Source organism: Canis lupus, chromosome 29 (genome assembly GCF_011100685.1).
Source record: "Canis lupus familiaris isolate Mischka breed German Shepherd chromosome 29, alternate assembly UU_Cfam_GSD_1.0, whole genome shotgun sequence".
NCBI lineage: Eukaryota > Metazoa > Chordata > Mammalia > Carnivora > Canidae > Canis > Canis lupus.
In genome coordinates this window covers 35,716,471-35,736,029 of record NC_049250.1, presented here as the reverse complement: position 1 = coordinate 35,736,029, position 19,559 = coordinate 35,716,471, and the positions used below count along the sequence as shown (strand labels likewise).

General features: G+C 37.7%; 1 long non-coding RNA gene across 1 annotated transcript in view; it reads left to right on the top strand.

Moving 5' to 3' along the window:
* Nucleotides 1-19,559, top strand: part of LOC111093093 — a 103,300-nt gene that overhangs the window by 64,091 nt on the left and 19,650 nt on the right. The window contains exons 3-5 of the long non-coding RNA XR_005381207.1: nt 12,499-12,602; nt 15,068-15,159; nt 19,313-19,481. This is a non-coding gene — a long non-coding RNA (uncharacterized LOC111093093). The remainder of the gene's footprint in view (nt 1-12,498; nt 12,603-15,067; nt 15,160-19,312; nt 19,482-19,559) is intronic.

Below are 19,559 nucleotides of genomic sequence, written 5' to 3'. Positions count from 1 at the left end.
ACTGCAGGAATAAGGAATTCAAGAAGATCCATCCAAATTTTCTGGGGACTCAAGTCCCTGCTGATCTTTTTGTTATCACTGATGGTCCTAAAAGAATCAGGCAGCAGGTCTTGTTGTAGAGATGCGGAGTCCAACCTTGATGACTTGTTTTTTTTCCCTCACGTCACTAGCAAAGTGAAGAACTTTGCCCCAAGGTATATTGGTGTCTCAAAACCTGAATAGTTTTGCTTATTTCTTCCCTACATAAAAAAACAAAAACAAAAACAAGAACAAAACAAAACAAAACAAAACAAAACAAAAAAACCCTACACACATTACAGAGAAAGATTTCCTGAATTATTTAATAGCTTTTTTACTAAATTTAAATTTTTATTGAGTTATTACGTCTATGTTACTTTAAGATGAAATAATGCTTAAAATTTTATAAAAAAAATTACTGTTCAGAAATTGTGTGTTTGCACTTAATCCTCCTTTTTCACTTTAGGACTATCATATTCTATTGTTCTCAGTCCCTTCAGTCTAGAGTCCCTAAGGATCAGTTTCTCAGAGACTAAACATCTGGTTTTCCTGAGCACTTAGAAAGAGCCTTTAACCTTGCTTTGTAAGATGAGGATGGGGAAATAGGAAGAAGGATGTCTGATTACTCTATATACAGATTTTTCGACTAATTTCCAGCTCCGAACTCACTATAGCTAGTCAATATGCCTAGCGTCTCAAGTTCCAAATCTTCAGTGATCCATGAGGAAAAAGCTCACTTTTAAGCATTGGCTCAGACTGTGAGTTCTTAGGTTTCAACTTCCTTTTACCTTCTAGTTTAGTTGCCACCCCACTATTTGCCTTCCGCATATTAACACTTATTGACATTTTTCACTTACTCTCATCTCTGTTCATTTACTCTTTGTTTTTAGGATTTATACTTTTTTTTAAAAAAAAAAAAGCATTTACATTTTAATATTATTTCCATTGGGAGCAGAGATAAACACAATTGTCCATGTCTAACTAGAAAGAAGCCTTAACTGATGTTCTACATGCTATAACATGGAAAACTAGATGAGAAAAGCTGGGAGAAGTATTTAGGTAACTTATTTGCTAGATTTCTTGTCTCTGAGGCCCCTTGTGTTATGCGGCAGGCGGCATTCATCTCTCACTTTTCCATTACCAGTCATTTATTAGTCCTTAGACTCTGTGGCCAATCTTTTCCCTCACCTGGGGGGAAAACAGAAAGCTTGGATCAAATCTTTTTCATGCTCTCTAGAGCCAGGTACATCCAACTGCCTTCAAGTCCTCTCTGCCTGGAATTCCCAGAGACATTCAAAACTAAAATATTCCATGTTGGCTCACCTCCATCCAATGCAGCCCCCAACCTCTTCTCTTGCTTTATTTGCTACCTTAGCAAATGGTGTTACCATCCACCCACTTTTCCAAGACAGATACCTGGAACTTATCCACATCTCCTCTCTGTTTCACCCCCCTCCCTCCTTAGCATGCAAGTAATTCCTAACTCTTCCTATCCATTTACTCCCCCAGAGTTGCTCACCTCTCTCCTCTGTGCTCTTTGCTTCTACCTTTCCAGCCTCCATGTCATACTTAGGTTCCAGCAACAGCTTCTCCCAGCTAGGCTGTCTTTACACCTTTCCCATTCCAGTTGATTTTTCCACACTAAAGTCAGAGTGATCTTTCTAAAGCATAAATTTTATTTTTTTAATCTGCTTATTTGAAACTTTTATGTGGCTTTCCACTGTGCTCAAAATAAAGTACAAATTTCATGTCATGATCCAGTCCCCTGTTATCAAATGCCCAGCCTTACTTTTTTGGCATTTTTCCTCATCTAACTATACTCTAACCCTTCTTTTAGTTTCCTGAATGTGCCATGCTCTCTTTCGCTGCCGGGATTTTAACATGCATTTTTCTTCTCTTCCTGGAACATCATCTTTTCTTCCCCTTTCCAGCATAATCCAGAGAGCAGTTGTTAACGGTTATATAACTCTTATGTAATCTTCAAGACTACATTTAGAGGTCATTTTCTTCTCCAATGATTCCCTGATATCCCTTCATGCAAAAGTAGTTATTTTTCCCATGTATTTTCATTAACCTTCTGTTTATTCATTTTAGCACTTATCATCTTATGTTGAGTCTCTCCCAGCATACTGTAATTTTTTTCAAGGCAGGAACTGCATTTTATTTACTGTTGTATCCCTGATACCACAATTTTTAGCATTGTAATAGATCCACATAAATGTTTTTTAAATGGGTTAATGAGATAACGTAAGAATTTGGTTCAGTGGCATCCTCTTTGTTACCTGTCTTGTTCTGATCACATATTCCAATCCTGCTATCTGTCTATTTTTCTTTCTCTTTTTCCCTCCCTCTAGTTCTAGTTCTAATTATTTGCCCTCAGATTCAAGCTTCATTCTTTGGTTCTGGGTTCTTATCAGACCTCAGGACTAGGATCTGTCTTCTTGCTGAGATTTCAATTATACATTCATTATTCAGCACTGTTTATTTAAATAGTGCTGAATTTATTAACTATCTACAGTGAGTTAGGTATGGTGCTTATTCGAAGATAAAGCAGAGAACAAGATTGGCTTAGTCTCCACATTCACAGAACCAAGATTCTAATTGGAGAGAAGTAGAGGTATATAACTTGCTCTTTAGTTTCACAGATCTACAGATGGAGAAAAAAAAAAAAACGCTGTACTTAACTAATTACACCCAGGATTGTCATCATCACTTGCACCTGACTTGGATGAGGAGATGTTGACCTTTGATCTGATGTCGTTAGGATGCCATAAGAGGATGCTATAGTAGGAGTCTTGGGAGGGGGATGAATGTATTTTGCATGTGGAAGTGATGTAAATCATTGGGGCCAAAGGGCAGACTATGGAGGACTTCAGGATGGCCCCCATTATTCCTACCTCCTGGTGTTCACATCCTTGTATAATCACCTCCACTCAAGTGTAAGTAGGACCTGTGATTTGCTTCTAGGCAATCGAATTTGGAAAGGTGATAGGATGATATTCCCATGATCATGTTGTATAAAACTCCATCTTGCTGGCAGATTTATTCTAGATACTTCCTCCTTTGCTGGATTTGAAGAAGTGAGAGGCTATGTTAGGAAGCTCATATGGCAAGAAGCAGTCTCTAGGTGACAGCAAGAAGTTGAGACCTTCAGCCTTACGGTCACAAGGATATGAATTCTGCCAATAGACTAAGTGACCTCAGAAGTGAAGCTGAGTCAAGCCTCCAGATGTGACCCCAGTTCCAGCTGACATCCTTAATTGTAGCAGAGGATGGAGCTGAGCCTGCCTAGACTCCTAACCCACAGAAACTGTGAGATAACAAATGTATGTTGTTTTTAGCCAAATTTGTTCTGCAGCGTTAGAAAACTAACACAGGGAGACAGTAAGCAGATAAAAAGTTTGAATTATGTTGAAACATACAAAGGGAACAGATAAGGTACTATTATAGGAGGAAACTTTAGACAATGGTTACTTTAGAAGGAAGAATCAGGAAAGGTCTCTCTTGAGATGTTATGTTGGCAGAGACTCAAAGAATGAAGAGGAGCTAGATATCTTGGGGTGGAATAGAGGATAGAAAGATGTTTCAGCAGAGAAAATTTTTGGTGCAAATATGCTCTGAACTAGGAAACAACTTGACACATTGGAGGAATCAGAGGCCACTGTATAAGCAAGAAGGAGAGCGGTAGACCCTGTGTGTAGATTTTTGGGGGCCAAGTAGTAAAACATTTGAACTTCCTTTGTAATCCACTGGGAAGTCTTTGAAGGACTCTTAGCAGGAGAGTGACAAGATTTACCCTTTATCTACCCTGTGAAGAATGGATTAGAGTTGGGGCCTTTGAATAGGGCAACAATGGAAGCAGTATAGTTATCTACGAAGCTATTGCAGATGAGGGTTCATCATACATACCTCTCAGAGGTCGAGATGAGGACCAAATCTTCATCATGTGTGTAAGACCTTTCCTGGGGATCCCTGGGTGGCTCAGGGGTTGAGCGCCTGCCTTTGGCCCAGGGCATGATCCTGGAGTCCCAGGATTGAGTCCCCACGTCAGGCCCCCTGCATGGAGCCTGCTTCTCCCTCTGCCTGTGTCTCTGCCTCTCTCTCAATCTCTCTGTGTCTCTCATGAATAAATAAATAAAAATCTTAAAAAAAAAAAAAAAAAAAAAAAAAGACCTTTCCTGGTCTAGCTCCTGATTACCTCTCCACCTTTGACTCTTTTCCTCTAGTGAACTTCTGTCCCAGCACATACAAGAATTTCTGCAAGTTCTTGATGTCAGCACTCTCTGAAGTCTACAGGTTCTGACTGAACTGTTTTTATTTTCTATTGCATACAGTGCCCTTCATTTCATACCTTCCCTCTGGGCAGCTCCCCAAGCCCTTGGGTATCTGCTGGGCCTGTCTGTCTATCCTGATGCTTCTTAAGGCCTAAACTCACTGAAATAACAATAAAAGAAAAAAGATGAAAAGAAACAAGGAAAACTAAAAATCATCTTGTAAAACATTTTGATAAAATTAATATTCAAGCCTTTTTTTTTTTTTTTTTGATTTGTCAATTTCTCTGTTATTTTGACCCCTTTTCCTTGTGGTGAATTCTGAATATCCCTATTTATCATGTTTAGTAAAAAGCGAGAGAAAGTGGAACAGCCTGTGTGCCAAAAAAAGAGGGGGAAAGCCCTGTAATTGATCACATTTACATTCCTAGAAAGAACACATTTGCAATTCCACCTGCCCTCTGGAACATGAGAAATGAAAAGAATAAACAACTCACTGATGTACATCTACAAGGGCTATTTTGTTTCTCATTTTGTTCAGCATATTTCAGGGCTTCTGAGGAATGGATATAAACTAACATGGGGTGAATAACCATATATAACAGTTTTTATTGAAATAGACAATAAAATGGCCATCTTTAAAGAGAAATAAAAGCAATCCATATTTCTATCCATATTTTTAATTCACTTGATTTTTTTTTTTTTTTTGGAAATAATATAAGAAATATCTTTACTTTTTTTTTTTTTTTTTTTTTTTTTTTTTTTTTTAGTATTGAGTTTCACAGATGGTGGCACCCAGTCACTGCGAGGCAGTTATTATGCTGTGGTGATCTGGAAATGTTTTCCTTTGTCAGAATGTTCCAGACTCTTAATCACAGTACTCACAGCCCTTCCCAATGGATCCAATCTAACTGTCCAACTCCTTGAGGCTCTATACTCATTTTTGCCTAATCCCTGGAATCTAGCAACACCAGACCACTTACTATTTATTCCCTCTAATATATCATCCCTTGTCAGGCTTACGATTTACCTAATCTTATTTAAAATGCAGATGATGACTTAGTAGATCTAGAAAAAAGCCAGAGATTTGACATTGCTAACAACCTCTCCGGTGCTGCTGGTGCTACTAGTTTGTATGACATATTTTCCATAGCAGGCGTTAAGTAGCCTAACTATTTTTATTTCTGATCATGCCCTCCAGCCTCGTGGGTTCCTTCTACATGGAGACTCTAGCCATGGGATAACACCGACTCATTCTTGTGTCTTTAGGCCATATCTCACCTCTTTAAATGAAATATTTTTCCTTCCTACTCTAATGACATTACAGGCTTACAAAGCCCTTATCAGGCTTACAAAGGCAATGTCTCAATCCCTTTTCCTAGCACTTTCCTCATGCTTACTCCCACGCTGGTCTTTATCTACCTGCAACATGCCAAACATGAGTTAGTTCTGGAGGATTTTTTTTTAAATTGCTCTTCCCGTCACATGTCCTCATAGCTTGGTCCCTCATTTTATTTAGGCCTTTGATCCCTTCCTCAAAGAGGCCACTGCATGAGTTGACCCCTATGTACAGCTGCCTGGGTAAGATCAAAATGGAGGCTGAACTCCAGTCTCTGTTTGGTGTGTGAGGCTAGAGTAATGTGGTAGCAGAGGGCAGGAGACGTAGACAGACAAATCAGAAAACTCTTGCAGTGAGCCAAATGTGAGAAAATGAGGACTGAGGTGATTGCCATGGAAACAGTGAGCCTTGCCGGTGCCCAGGAAGGGCTGCATACACCTGGAGAAGGTCTGCCTTTCTCTAGCGTGCCCCCAAATGCAATTTGTCCAGCTCTCAGAGTGGTCTTCCTTGACCACTCAATTTTAAATAGCAACCCACTGACTATTTCTGTCCCCTTTCTCTGTCAATTTTCTTCCCCAAATGATGACTCAGAGATTTTATTATATATCCTATTGATTTGTTTTTGTTGTTCGTCTTTGCAACTTTGATTGTCAGCTCAGTGAAGGAAGAGGCTTTTTCTCCTTTGTTTACTGGAATATACCAGTGCCTAGAACAGCATATGGTATAAAATAAGCGTTCGTATACATATTAATTGAATTAATCAGTGAGTGAATACTCCGAGCTTCCATAAAACATAGAATAGGGAAGTATGAGGCAGATACAGGCTCAAGTCTCAACTTGTCTACTTGCTAGCTATGTGAAATTAGGCAAGTTACTCATCTTCTTTGGAAATGTTTCCTCATCTTCCAATGGGAATAATGGTAATGCATGAGTCATTGGAGAGTGACATGGATGATATAAGATAATAAATGTAAATTTCTTAATTTATTACCTGGTATCTCGCATTTATCACACCTTATCACAGCTGTTTACTTTTTGTTTTTCCCCTTGGCTGTGAGCTCCATGAGAGCTCTTGTTACAGTACTTCTTAGGAAAACCCATTTTCAATAACTCATTCATAAATATTGTTGATTAAGTGACTACTCTGTGCCAGGTACTTTGCTCTAACCGGGGAGACTCAACAAAGAATGCAGGCATGGACCACAGGTAGCTTCTGTGAAGTGAAGGAGAGAGATATAAAAAAACAAACAAACATGAAAACTTCTATAGCTTGTAATATGTGAGAAATAAATAAACAGAGAACTGTCATAGTATGACCATAAAGGAAATCATTGTTTTACATTTTCTTGGTTTGGGCTCAGGTCATGATCTCATGGGTTTGAGATGAAGCCCCGAATTGGGCTCCGTACGGAGAGGGGAGTCTCCTTAAAGATTCTCTCCGCATCCACACATATGCTCTCACTCTCTCAAATAAATTATTTTTTTAAAAAAGAAAATAGATTATTTTAAAAACTCATGCTATAAACCATCTCTGGCATTGAGTCATTCAATGACCACTCTTTATATATGAGCTGACCAATTTTCATCCATCTTTCTTCTCCAGACTAATTCTGTTAAATATTATTGAAATGACCTAAAATATTAGAGGATTTTTTGATGAAATGTTCAAAATGGAAAGTGAATTATAGTGTTATTCCTTAAGAAGTGAGGAACTTCCACCAATGCAATAAATATGCAATTTAAAAAATGTTTTTCTTAAATATTATACCATTTGATACAACAAAAATAAATTTAGATTTACTTACTCCTTGGGAGCGATACAATGAGCAAAAATATCTTATAGCATTCATCAGTTCTATTTTTAGCAACATAACTTCTCCTTATTTGTCTTCAGTTTTGGAGTACATGTTATATACATATTAATCTATGCATTCATAGTTGAATGATGCCATTGACTATTAGCGTAATTCATTTATAAAAAAAGAAATGTTTAAAACACTGTACTACCCTTAATAGCAGTTGAAACAGTTGCTCATTTAGAGTGGCATATCAACTCTGTTTTGCTCTCAGCATTTAATGAGAGAAAGTCATTTGAATCACTTTCATCAGCCTGAAGCCTGAATTTCCAAATGTTGCATATAAGTGTTCATTGTATTTGTGTTTCATTCTGGTAGAGATGTTCTTCTAATGGATTTTGCCTGCAGCTGGTGGTATTCATTGAGCAATGGTGGAAATCAATTAAATTATCCTTTTTTCCCCTATAAAAATGATTTAATAAATGTACACATTTTTAAAAGGAAATATATTTTAATATTAACGTATAATTGAACTTGAATCTACACTCAATCTATTCTTAATAACTGGATCATTCTTCAGGAAGGGAGATGCAATGATTTCACCAGGTATGATAGATAAAATTTCATTTAGGCCAATTCATTTGCTGTAACGAAGAATTTTAATTGTTTGGCACATTCAAAATCTTCCATTGCTTAAGGCCGCAGTTAGAAATAAGGCCATGGAAATTTATTTTTTCTTTTTCCTCCCCAAAGAATGCTATATTGTCTTGGTACGTTATAGGTTTAGCAAGAAAGAATAAAAGGAACGGATACAAGAAACTGTAGTCTTGTAATGCTATAATTTTTTTATTTATAGGTTGCAAATACAACGGACTTTTCCACGATAAATGAAAATTATTGCTCTAGACAGTGCCTACCAAAAAGAAATCCAAAAGTTATGAATAGTTTAAACAGTCATTTTCTAAAATGTTCTGTTGAATCATATGAATATGAGCCTCATTAGAAAAAATGCTGAAGGATTTTTGCCTCATAACTTTTGATTCACATGAAATCACATTTGCCTCATTTGTCAAATCTATTTAAAATGCAGTAATTTTTTCATATTATTGATTTTGATAGGCTAACATTAGAGAATCAGGGTAATAGGATTAAATTCTTGTATGATTATAGCAATTCAGCGAAAGCATGTCATATAAGGCACTTCATGTATATTGTCCAAATCATACTTTAATGCATTTTGTAACATAAATAATTTGCCTCTTAGAGTCTCCTATTTCAGCCCATTCTGCATGTTTTTTTTTTTATTAGACATCACTTTCATTGTTATTCCTCTTCTTCAGAACCATTCATTTATTAATTTGTTTAAGCAACAACCATCTATTAAGTGCCTGCTGTGTGCTGGGCATTGAGATGAATGCTGGGGATTCAAAACCACATGTAATACATTTCCTGTCTTTCCAGGGCTTCCATATTTAGTGAGGGACATAAATAGGTGAAAAATCATTGGATTTAATGGAAGAAGTGCTACATTTTTCTGACTAAGATCTATGGGAGGAGGATGCTTTACTTTCTCTAAAGAAGCTGTCTTAGGGTAGAAAATATTTCAGCTGAAATTTGAAGGATACATGAGACGTGTAATGAAGTCAAGCAGAATAAGCATTATACCAGTAGCAGGGGAATGTTAAAAAGCATCAAAAAGAAAAAGTTGTGTTTTACTGATTTCAGAATTCTTCACTTAGTTTTTATAGCCCTCTGCATACTGGCCCATTTTTTGATCCAACCCTAATTCCTGTTTCCCAATAGTCAACTTTTGCTCAATAAATATTCTTCATAGGTGCTCTGCATTTGCCACTTTTTATTTCAGGCTCCATGTACTTGATCAGGTAACTTGCCTTTATGATGCCTTCTAATCAAACTTCTCCCTAAGGACAAACTCAGGCCTCACTTTCCCATTAAAGCCTTTCATATACAATTGTACCTTTACTGAACTTCCTTATTAGGGATCACTTTTGCACTCAAGGCAAGCACCTCTTAAATTAACACATAAGTAGGGACGACTGGGTAGTTCAGCTGTTGAGCATCTGCCTTCGGTTTAGGGCGTAATCCCAGGTCTGGGAATCAAGTTCCACATCGGGCTCCCTGTGAGAATCCTGCTTCTTCCTCTGTCTGAGTCTCTGTGTCTCTCATGAATAAATAAATAAAATCTTTAAACAAAAATTTAATACATAACTAATATTTCTCATTCATTTTTTTCTGAGTAACTTGGGGAAGAGCATTGTTTTGATTTGTATCCTGGTGATGATTCTTTTTAATATACAGCCTTGGGTATGTATTAGCTTTCCTTGTAAAATGGAGATAATAAAACATATTTTGAAAGGTGTTTATGAGGATAAAAAGAAATAGGAACATTGAAAATGCTGTTGGCCATGCAGGGCTGGAATCACATAGAAACCCTGGGAAATATAGGTGGATAATCTTTATACAATATAAAGAAATGTATACAAATGTGGATCAAAATGAGAGAGATCAAAATGAGATAAAAAGACAGTACAGTGAAACAATAGGTATTCTTTTCTTGGATTGTGTTGAATATTTCAGTGACATAGAGAACACTGAGGAACTAGAGACAAGGAATTAATTAAGGGAATCTCTAGTAGGTTAGTAATTACAGGTAAAAGGCTTTGTGCAAAGTGAGATAGGATGTATGATCTAGGACGTTGGGTATTTTCTATGTGTCAGTATTTTCTGGTATAAGCACTCCAGTGTATACATCATCCAAACCCTACCATGATTTTATCTTATTATCACTTTCATTTCATATCTATGGTAACTGAGGCACAAAAAATTGGGTGGAAAAAAAATAAAAGTTGAATAACTTGCTCAAGATTATGCACTTAGTACACAGTATACCAGGATTCAAACCATAGGCTAGTCTCCTAATTCTGCAGAATAACTACAACTGCCCCTAGTGCATAGAATTCATTTGGAGGAAGGTAGTTAGTGAACATATAAGAATCTTGCAGAGTTGGCAAACATAAATTCTGGCTTATTAAAGTCCCAAATTATGAGCCTCTCGGTAAGCAAAATTATATTACCAAACCAAATAAGCTCTGTGAAGCAAAGGATAAACTATATTCAAAGTCCTAACACACTGAAAGTGTTAGAGATAATGGAGTGGGGTTCTATTAAGGATGATATTAAAGTCTCTGAGGAAGATATGTGGAAGGAAAGTGAGGTAAAAAGGAAGGAGGAAGGTGAGGTAAAATAATACATATTAACATCCTAACATATTAAGAATTTAGTCCAAAATTCCAACAAAGACTCTAAATGGGTGAGGCTTGAGCACATGGAAAGCTCCATTTCCCTATGTTTCATAGCCATCAATTCCTTGCTACCTAAGAGTCTGGAATGTCTGCCTTGGTTCTTCCCTCCGTGTCCAGTCTGAGATTAGAAACCAGTCTCATCTGGGGTTCTAACCCCATCTCTGTAAACTATGACCTCCATAGCATTCTAGAGGCCACTCAATCCAGCTCCCTATTTATATGCTTGTATGTGGAGCAAAGGGGAGAAGGAGGGTGGTTTCATTAGAAGGAAGGGCTTTTTCTGTGTCTTAGACGTGACAGGGCAGGAGTAGTCACTCAATGAATTTCATCCCTTCCCTCATGTTCTTCTCCTTTGACTGGATTATAAACAATTTAAATGTACTATATGCCTTCATATGCTTCATAGTTTTTAGGCAACCTAACTTAGTGGTTAATAGCAGAAATTTTGGTATCAGGTGAACCACACTTGAGTCCTCTCTGCTACTCCCTGTGATTTAAGCAGTTATTTAATTGCTCCACAGCCTGTTTCACTTGTACAATAGGGATTGTAATAGTACTTTCCTCTTAGACTTTTTATGAGATTCAAACTAAAAATTATGTGAAAAAACACTGGTGTCTATACCTTGGTAACCCCTTAGTAGAAATTACCTATTACTATTATTATTATTAACCATCAAGATTATGCTCAAGAAATGTTTTTTGAGCTCAGTTGCTGATTTATTGTCTCCTATGTTAAACAGCTGTCATTGAAAATTTGCAGTCAATTTAGTCTGTAAAACAGCAAGAAGAGACATTAGGATTATTCAATAATAAAGTGAGAATAAATGCACATATCGTCTTGCATTCCAAGGCCAACTTCTTTTATTCATACTTTGCTCACAGACGTGTCTTGGGGTTAAATATATATGATAATTTTACTCCAGTTCAAATATGAAATTACTTTAGAATTTAAATAAATTTGTTCTGTCTTCTGAATATCTTCAGACCAGAACGACACAGCAGGGTAGAGAGGTAAATTTAGAGGTTATCTCTACATGACAGTAAAAGTGGTCACTGATAGCTAAGAAAATAATAATAAAGTGGAAATGCTCATAAAGTTAATATCATTGTGAGCCTCCTATGTGGTTTAAATGTTATATGAATTAATCAACTACCTCCTTGAAATCTCCACTCACATGTCTCAGAGGCATCTTGAGCTTAGCATCTCCTAACTAAACCCTTGTGGCCTTTTCCACTCCCGACTTGTTTGTCTCTCAAGGCTTTCTACTAGTAGTAAATCATGGCCTAAATGTTAAAGACAAAACTTGACTCCCTTTCTCCCTAATTCCACCTTGCCTCATTTTCCCCCATGTAGCCCATCAGCAATTATTGTTGATTTAACCTTTAAAATATACCTCAACCTGCTTACATCTCTCCTCTTCATTGCCAACACCAGAGTCCATCCTCACATGTCTGAACAACTGAAATATTCATCTAATTCCTCTCTTCAATGCTTCTATTCCTTTTCTAAATTTTATTCTCTCCACTACAAGGGGAGTGATTTCTTAAAAAATATAAATGTGGTCATGTGGCTCCCCTGCTTAATTAACTCTGCTGTAATTTCCTATTGCAGTTACAAGAAAATTCAAACTCTTTTACTGAGGCTGGCAAGGTCCACCTTGAACCTAACCCATACCTATGGTTCCAGACTTGTCTTGAATAGCCTTCCTCCCTGCTCACCATCCTTCAGACATCTCATGTTTTTTTTCCAGGTTCCAGATCACCCAAGTTGCCCTGGGGGCTTTGCACTTGCTGTTCCCTCTGTGTCAGAGCATTCGTCTTTCATAGAGGACTTCACTTACACTTCTGTTTTGTTGTAAGTACTGTTTCCCCAGAGAAGCCTGGACTGGACATTAAATAAGTCCCCACACTCACTATCTCATTATTCCCACTTAACACCCTACTTATTTCTTTCGCAGAACTTAATATTTTGCATTGCATATACATATACATACTTCCTCCATCAATGCATGTGTTTCTTTGCTTATCCAATGCCTGCATCCCAATAATAATATAAGCTGTGTACAAGCAGGACCATGTTGCTTATTTGCCAATGTATACTCAACACCTGACATTGTGCTTGACATGTGGTAAGGGCTTTTTAAATATTCATCCAATAAATTAATCTTAGAAATATATATAGTAATAGCTGAACTTATCTGGAACGTCTATAGACAGGTTACCTTTGAAAACCACATAGTAAAACTTCAGCAGAGCTTTTTAAAAGAAAATTCTAAATATGTTTAGAAGTCACCTTTTCATGGTGAGGAAAAGGCAAAATAATTCTAGAAAGAAAAAAACAGAATTTATTTTAAAATGTCACACATATTAATTAAAATTAGAAATAAAGCATAAATTGAAACATAGAGAAAAGGAAATAATGAGTAAATTAGAAATACTTGGTAAAACAGTTTAATGATGGAGGCACCTGATGGCACAATTGGTCAAGCATCCAACTCTTAATTTTGGCTCAGGTCATGTTCTCAGGGTCATGAGATTGAGCCCCATGTAGAGCCCCAAGTTGGGCTCTGCACTCAGCATGGAGTCTGCTTAAGACTCTGTCTCCCTCTCTGCCCCTCCCCCCCCTCACATGTTCTCCCTCTCAAATATATGAATAAATATTTTTAAAAAACAGTTCAATGATAAATGTGTAAGTCTCAGGTCATTTAATATATCTAGTATTAAATTCTAGTATTAAATATGTATTAAATTCTTGCTTGCCTACCATGCCAGGTGCTGTGCTAGCCATAAAAGAGATGCATATGGAGAAATAGCCAAATCAGTCTGTCTCTAAAAAGACCCATAGCCTGCAGTAATGGTTCTCCAACATCGGTAGGCCTTAGAACAATCTGGGTAACGTATTTAAATATGGAGCCCTGGACCTCCTCTTAAGGATTCTGGTTCAATAGATCTAAAGTGGCATCTTAGGATCTATAATTTTAACAAGCTCCCTACATGATTCAGATAAAGGTGCTCTTTGGGTTTGAATTTGAACAGTGCTGATATAGCTGGAGAGACCCATAGCAAGGGAAAATATACCATCTTGTGCAATAAGTGCTATGATGGGGCCAGCACAAGGTATGAAAGCTTGAAGGAAGAACTCATCCATGTTTAGAGATTAGTGCTAAACCAAGTCCTGGAGGATAAAAAGAAGTAGGTCAGAGTGAGAGCCATGAGGTCATATGGAGATACATGTGAATCTCTCCCAACAGAGAAGAGTGCTTCAGACAAAAACATGTTGATCTTAGTTGCTGCAGTGGGTGAGATTGGTGGACTGCTCAGCAGGACATATGGTGCCTTGTTATGCTAGGCTAGGAGTTTGACTTCATCTACAGGGTGATAACAATGATATAACCACATATAGATTTATACACACACAAACATATATAATGCTATATTTATAGAATCCAGATGAATAGCAGAGAGTGGATTGGAGGTGTGTAAAATGAGGTTCAGAGAAACCAGTTATAAAGTTTTCATAGTTATGCAGGTGAGAGATGGCAATAATGTGAAATAAGATATTGTGACAATGCAGAAGCCAGGAAGTGAATGGATGTGAGGGATATTAAAAAGATAGAATTGACAGATTTAATGATTGCTTGCATATGAAGGAAGAGACAAAGAGCAGCAGGGCTTCTTGATTTATAGCTGGACTGGGTTAATACAATATAGACATTAATAATAACTAATGAACTAATCATCAATAAAGGTAAACAGTCATTTTAGCAATGCAAAGATGAGAAGCCAGAGCTCTAGGAAAAAGTTCAAAGATGCATCGCAACATCAGTGTTTCTCCGTTAGTATTAGTCTTTACATTTTTAAATGAAATTTAAAAGTAAATTTAAAATACTAAGTATTTGAAAACTGATCGATCTATAAATAGTATTTTATATCTAATTGAAGTTTCAGATTATATTTCAATATAACCCAATATCTACACTTATTTCATAAGTATCAAAACACGGCAAAACTAAAGAATCATATTAAGAAATGCCTATATTCCTGGTCTTCTCTTCTTTTAAAGGGTCAATGAGTCAAAGAGATTGATCTTTGTAAATTTCTACACCATTACTTTTATAGTGAGAAAGTGGTGAATACAGTAAGAATTCAACCATCCTGGCCCACCTGCCCTGGCTCCAGATCAAGCATTGTACACCTAGTTCTGGCCAACTAGTTGAGAGTACGAGTGCCCGTGTCACTTCTGGACCACAACACAGAAAAGCAAGTGTGTGATCTTTAGGTGACATCTATTTTTTTTTTTTTTTTTTTTTTTTTTTGCAGGTGACATTTTGCTGCAATTGTTGAAAAGGCAGGACCAAGCGATAGACATAGTTGAATCATTGTGTCACTGCGTGGAGGCCATCAGACTTCGCGTGAGTGAGAAATAAATACCTATATTGTTCAGCCATTGAAATTTCAGGGTTAATTTCTTACCAGAGTCCACCCTAACCCATCCTGACTAATACAGTAGGAAATTCTTTACTCATGTAAGGAGGTAGAAACTTGGCATGTCACAACACTCCTGGAGGCAGGCCCTACACTAGGGAATGTGTAAATGGAGCATTGGGATGACTTAACCAGACCAAAGATACTGTGTTTAAATGCCACTCAGAAGATATCTAGATTGATCTAGTGTTAAAAGAGGTGAAAGAGGTGGGAAGAATTAGCTTTGGCATCAACTGACTTCTGGTGTTGCTGTTTCAACCCTCCCTTTTACAGTTAGGAGTATCTTGACTCAGTCATGTTTGTTTCCAAGCAGAACACTGTACTTCAGACACAGTTATAATCCCTACAGGAGGCTACAACTGGGTGTGTCTATGGTAAGGCTAGCAGCTCTCTGTAATTAAAAACTCTCCAGATTGTGTGAGAGTAAGCACGAGAAAGTTGTCTTTTTGCAGTTAGCAAAAGTCCTGGTTCTGTTAAGAATGATACTCTCTTCAGGAGGGAGTAAAATATGGCTCAGAAAATGGACTAGGGCTAGAGGTAGAAGGAGTTTCTGCAGCTCAGATAAACCAAAAACCGTATTGCAGAAATATTTCCTTTGTATGCAAAGAAGGAAGTTGGTTGAATTATTTTACGCAACTAGAATAAAAACTAAGCCACGTCTACAGCAAACACCAGTGTGGTTAAACTGAAACATACATATTTAAATTCTCTTTGCATTCAGCTGGAATCCTGCATCCTTTGTGTTTTCTGTGATTGAATTATTGCAATAATACGACTTTTTTTAGGTCTCATGAAAAATTAATAGTTTAATTCCTTGCGAGTATTATCAATATTAATGTAATGACTAAGAGTAACGCATATCATACATTACTTGCCTATGACCTGTTTTATAGTGTCGCTCCCAACTTTGTTATTTAGATGAGCAATTATATAATTTTTAAAATATGAAAAACACTTCAATAACCATTTTACACACAGACTGCATGACATAAAGTCTTAACAGGATATAAAATGGTTCATTAAGTGTTATTTAACACGTCTATAGGAAACTCTCTGTGCTAGATTCCCTTTCTTGTGAATCTTATGTTTAATTATAGTCCCAAATGATTAATTTCCATACTTAAGAGGAAGTGGGAAGAACTTTAAGGCCTGACTTTGGTGTAGGGATGTACTTCAAACATATAAAATAATTCACAAACCACAGAGGGGAAGTTATAATTGACAGAGGAATTTTATATTACAAGTGCCTATTTAATCTTAGGGTAACGGTTATGTATATATTCTCTTCTTAAGGTCCTAATGGGACCAGAGTAGCCATTCTCATCTACTTGGAGAGAAAGGCAAAAAAAAAAAAAAAAAAAAAAAAAAAAAGTCAAGTGAAGTATAAAATGACCCAGAATATAATCAGGATTTCCTATGGTGAACAAAATCACCGATCTTGGGACAGATGTATAAGATGACAATCATTTAAAAATATCTGTCTGGCTCTCTGGAAAGGAAGAACTTAACAAAAAATAAATTGGAAGAAACAATTAAGGTACTGTTTGTCATTTTCTTTTATTAAGAACAACAACAACAACAACAAAAAAAAACCCAATGCAAACAGTAGGTAAAGTGATCCTTATTTCATGTAAATCAATAAAATCAAACAGTGACCCACAGGTATATTTGAATTTAGGACCTTGGCAGATCTGGTTGGGTCTGTAAAGATAAAAAGATACAATGGTGGGAAGAAGAGAAAAGAATTTTTAGTACTCTCAATGAATAGTTTTCTATGTCTGGAAATTGAAAACTGATTCAAGAACTCAGCTAACATACGTAAAATAAAAATAATATAGTTTAAAATCATGGTCTCCAAGGAAATACCATCTTTAAAAAACCACAGATTCTTGACTGTAAGGTTACTACCCTGCACTGGCTAGTTTTCTTTAAAAGCTAAGGCTCAGTATGTTTTGAAAAACCAAAGATATCCCTCAATCCCAACATGCTAACTTCCTAATCCTTACCCACATTTTTCAAGTGCAAATTTTGAAATCACTTGACAGAGACTTCATTTGCAAGGCTTCTGAATAATGTTAGAGAATAACGTTATTTTTCCCTGTAAATTCTTGAGAATCAAAGTTAATGATTATATCCAAATACAACTGGGATTGCCACATGGCGGCTGTTAGCATTTGTTTTCTCTATTTTCTCTTGGACCATTGCACTTATTTGGCATTCACTATTATAAAAAATATTTAATTGCAGTTAAGGGAAAACACACTTCGAGCCAGCCTATTTTTGAGGTAACGGTAGTTGGTTCTCTATGTTATGCATTTATTCTCCTTCTGTTGCCTCCATCGGAATGTAAGAACAAGTGTCACAGAGCTTCAGAGCAAAGGTAAACAAATCCTTGAATTGCCCACAGAGTTTGCCAAGTGTGGAGCAGCTGCTATCGGGGGACAGAATCACAGAATGTAGTTAAACAGAAATAGAATATTCAAAACAGGACATGAGCAGCAGGGCTGGCCTAGTAAAATAGGAAGGAATGGCAAATTCGACTTAAAAGCTCTCCCTCCCTAGGGCTTGCAGCTTGCCATCCTCTTCAAGGGTAGCCATTGCCCTTGAGATGCCTTCGGTTGAACTGCAGTCCTCAGTTGTAGTTTTCCAGTGAGAGCGCTCACAACATCATCTGTCATCCCAGCACACCTGTCTTCATTGTGTTCTCAGAGTGGGCATTGGGGTCTTAGCTCCATGCCTCACGGTCTTCAAAGGACTCATTAAATTTTAACAAAAGTTGTGGGAGACCTGTAATCTCCGTTCAGACTCCAACAGACTCAAACAGAGGAGCAGGATCTGAAAGAGGCTCCCTCTCTGCTGTCCGTGGCTCTCGGCTTGCAATCGACTCATCAACCAGGACTGAACTTCAGAGGTTGTACTACTGTTTTCCAGCTTATTTTCGTCTCTTCGTACTTGGTCTGTAGCATTCACTTTAAGGTGCTGCACAGATGGCTTGTTCAGGATGATGACGTTCATACCACCGGCTCTGGGGGGGTGCTGGCTGCAAAGGACCCACAGCTCCATCTCCCTCCAAGAACGACCCTCGGCCCTCCTCCGGGGACAGCCTCCATCTAATGACTGGTCCACTGTGGGAGGGCAAAGACCTCATTTCCTTATTTAAGGGCCACTCCGAAGAGTCATTCCCATTCCAGAGCATTCCGTTGGAATAGGCTGAAGGCTCTGTTGCATCTGCATTATGGTCTGACCTCTCTCTGCCCAATTTTGCTGCCCTCATTTCATTACTGGTGCTGTTCCCATACGATGGCTGCAAGCAAATCTCTACGTCAGGGTCTACGACCTAATATACTTTTCCATGTAAACAACACCGTGGAGGCAGAGACTGTGTTTCATTTTATTTATTTATTTTTTTATTTTTGAGAACTAGAAACATTTCCAGATTCTTCTAGTGGTACTGTGGTTATGAATTGCAAATACTTGGTAAAGGCTTCTCAGGCCTAAGTAACAGAATATAACTGCCTGCTTCTACTTGCCCAAATCACTGAGTTGCTGAAAGGCAGGAGAGAAGAAAGGAGGGAAGGCCTTCCTTCCTCGATCATGCTTTTTCATTTCTCCCAACATATATCTGGCGTGGACATAGTGTTTTCATCTGAACTACATTCTCTAATTGTTCTTACATGCCTGAAGTTTTATGTATGTGTGTGTTGGCCTCTAGACCACTATTTTTATTCAGAATGTAGCTTGAATCTCTCTACACTCTCTCCAATCCCTTGGCTCGCATTCTTTGATTTGGACTGACGTATCAAACCAGGGAAGTTCAGTATCTGGATTATATAAGTACCACCTCATAATTCAGTGCCCTACAGACACCACTAATCAGTCATGTGGCTCCCAACCCTCTCACTCCCTTTTGCATTTGGCAGCAGCCTCTGGTGTACGCAAGTGCTCTGGCCCTTTGAGCAGAATCCAATTTTAGCCCAGCCTTGGTCGTTTCCTATTCCTCTATCTAGGAAAGCAGCTGTCCATTTTCATACCATCTTCACTGGAAGATGAAGGCAGTAACTACATTCCTCCTATCTTTAGGAGCTATTCCAAGTACTCTAGATTTTGCTCCTTCCCGTGACTTTCCGGCTCGAACTCCTGAGTGTCATCTTTTGAGTCTGAGTCTCCCTCCTACTCCGGCTGCTGCTGACAAGGGCAAGCTGGGGCCACCTGGAGAGACAGAGGAAGATTTCCATGAAGCTAACAGCAGGTAACTTTCAGCAGTTCTCACCTTGTGCTTTCCAAAGCCCTGAGAGGACTGTGTGTGTGTGTGTGTGTGTGTGTGTGT